General features: G+C 32.3%; 1 long non-coding RNA gene across 1 annotated transcript; it reads left to right on the plus strand.

The window, feature by feature from the left end:
* Window positions 1–468: 468 nt before the first annotated feature.
* On the plus strand, window positions 469–2,296 carry LOC133833785 (uncharacterized). Its single transcript, XR_009893141.1, has 4 exons — window positions 469–669; window positions 750–824; window positions 1,293–1,354; window positions 2,073–2,296. It is a non-coding gene; the product is annotated as an uncharacterized LOC133833785 (long non-coding RNA).
* Window positions 2,297–2,807: the final 511 nt, after the last annotated feature.

The raw sequence follows: 2,807 nt of genomic DNA on the forward strand, positions 1-2,807 counted from the left end.
TTGATGTGCTCAAGATATAAGAAAGTATGAAAAATATGGACAAGGCATGGAATTAAGTGGTGAAAGTGAGATATAGAAGGCAGAATAGGTTAATTAGTGAAAAATAGTACAATGTCGATTGCTAGTATTTCGGTGTAAAATTGAGTATTTATGGATTTACCAAATGTAATCGAGGTATGATTAAGGTCTCATTGATGGTGTAAAAATGGTTTTAGAACCATTAGATCAATTATTGATGGGAGGTATACATAATCAGTGGTATTGATGCAAAGTCAAAACGAGCTTAGCATAAGTGCGCTACGCTCGATCGGGTAAGCATAACTATTGGGTATGAAGTCATATGGACCTAAGGTTTGGTGTGAGTGTTTTACACATAAGGATAATAGGCCTAGCAGATGATTAAGTCGAAATTATTGAAGTGATAAGGTTTTCATAAGTCAAAGGGTGAAATGATGAGATGAAAGGTGTCAAATTTTGATACAATAAGGCTAAATCATTGAAAATAAGGAATTTTCATCAACCTTATCACTTTGCACGACCATTATTCTGAAAAACAGAGAGAAAAGAAAACCAAAAACCATTTCTTGGCTGGTTTGAAGAAATTCTAAGGAGATCCAAGTGAAAGCAAAGCCAAAGAAGTAGATTAAGCTTAGTTCTAGCCTTTTTATGGTAAGTTCTTGTACTTGGAAGTTAAACTATGTTTTTGAATTTTTCTGAGAGCTTATATATGGTGTTTTATCCTTTTTAAGATATTTCTTGGGGTTTCCAAGTGGTTTGAGGTTTAGAAAAGCTTGAAGAGATTGTTTTCGCCGAAAAGTTGCTCGGTAAGTGAAATTTTGTGTTTTATGAGGTTTTTGGGGTTCTTGGAGTACAAGATGATTTTTGGTTATTTGATTGAGTTTATAAGAGATTATATATGTTTATAAATGTTTGAATATATGTGGAGACTCATTTAATTTGGGTGATGATCTAGGAGATAAGAATTTTATCAAAATCGGTATATGATAACATTATGATGAATCATGTTGGTATTTGGGATATATGGTTATGACAGGTTATTTGATGTTGATTATTGGTTGATTTTGATATTTGAGGATAGCTAAAATTAAGGGGAAACTCTGTCAAAATTTCTCCAAATGTCTAAGATAAATCTAATGCTCGATCTAGGTGGTTTAAGGCATTTTAGGCATGTTTTGGGTATGAAATTTGATATGATGTTTTATGGGTATTTTTAAATGAGAGTTCAATGTATTACTGCCATCATTATGATGAGAAATCCATTCCATTGTCAGGATAAGCACATCAATACCTAAGACACCACTTGTTACACGGTGAACTATATTTTGGACAAAAGGTAAGTAAAGTACTCAACTGCAACACAAGAATTATGTGTTATGTGAAAGTATGCATTATATGAATATTTTGTGAGTAAGTGGTATTAACATACAGTGACACTTCATCATAAATTTGTATGCATGGCATAATAGTGATATGGTAAATTATTATATGATATAAGACCATGCATGATATTATGATGATTAATTATATGATGCCTTTGCAAGTTTTGTGCAACATAAAAGAAAGTTGTTATAAAAAGTTTAAGTTCAGTGCCACTGTTTTGAAAAGGCAAATGAAAGTGTTAATAAGTGTAAACAGAGGCCTATAGTAGGCTTATAGTGGCTGCCCAATAATTTGGGCTAGGTTTTAGTGAACCAATTATATTGTTTGCCATGTTTCCGTTTTTATTTCTCCTCCATATGAGTTATTGTTATATGTATTGACACCACAGTGTGTGGCCGCCTTAACTCTTGAACCCGACGGGGCAACGATGGAATAAGGTTTTTAATGTGCCCAACTGTGGTGATGGCTAGCCGGAGGAGAACCCATGGGATTTTGTATTATATGTGTAACAAGCCCTGCAGGCATTGACCAATTCAAACAGTGTGCACAATATTAAGGGGCTCAAAATTTAAAAAGAAGTTGTATATGTCCATTGATATTGGGTAATCATTAGCATTGCATGCATTACTTTGCTTACTGAGCTTTAGGCTCACAGTTGTCTTGTGTTGCAGGTAGAGAAAGAAATGTGTGAATGACATGAGGAGAACTGAAGCATGGTCCTGACCCTGATTTGTACATATGAACATATCGACCTTTTTGTGGGTTATTTCAGTTATCAGTGAGATGTTTGTAATAAAGTGTGAAGTTATGTTTTGAAAACAAATTGGGTTATTTAATACTTATGTATAATATGTTTGAGACCCACTTTATGTTTAATGTAAATAATGTGAAATAAGTTTTCAAGTTTAAAAAATAAAAAATGTCCAGACTTTTGTAGTAATAAATTATGATATAGTTTTAAAACGTAACACCTCAAATATGGTTTTAACTAAAATAAGTGAGGGTGTTACAATAGTGACCTAACTTTCTGCATGTCAATAGCAAACCAAACAATTCAAACAACATAAAAAAAAGTTTCTTCCTAATAGCTCTGTAGCACACGACCAAATTTCTCAGAACCTACTTCACTAAAACACACAAAGTTCTCAACCTTACATTATCACTGCAGCACACAATTTTATTCTCAGGACCTACTTCCCTATGGATGAATATTTAAGATATTCAAACTCCTCTAACATTTGTTTAATAATATTAAAAGTAGAAATAAGAGAATATATATGTACCTCTTGCAATTAATAATCCAAGCTAGCAAAATTACTTCACTTAGCAATTCACTTTGCTATTAAATCAACAACCAACAAAATTAAATTAATAATTAATAAATAAAATATCACTAAATATCTAAC

The sequence above is a fragment of the Humulus lupulus genome, chromosome 1 (genome assembly GCF_963169125.1).
Source record: "Humulus lupulus chromosome 1, drHumLupu1.1, whole genome shotgun sequence".
NCBI lineage: Eukaryota > Viridiplantae > Streptophyta > Magnoliopsida > Rosales > Cannabaceae > Humulus > Humulus lupulus.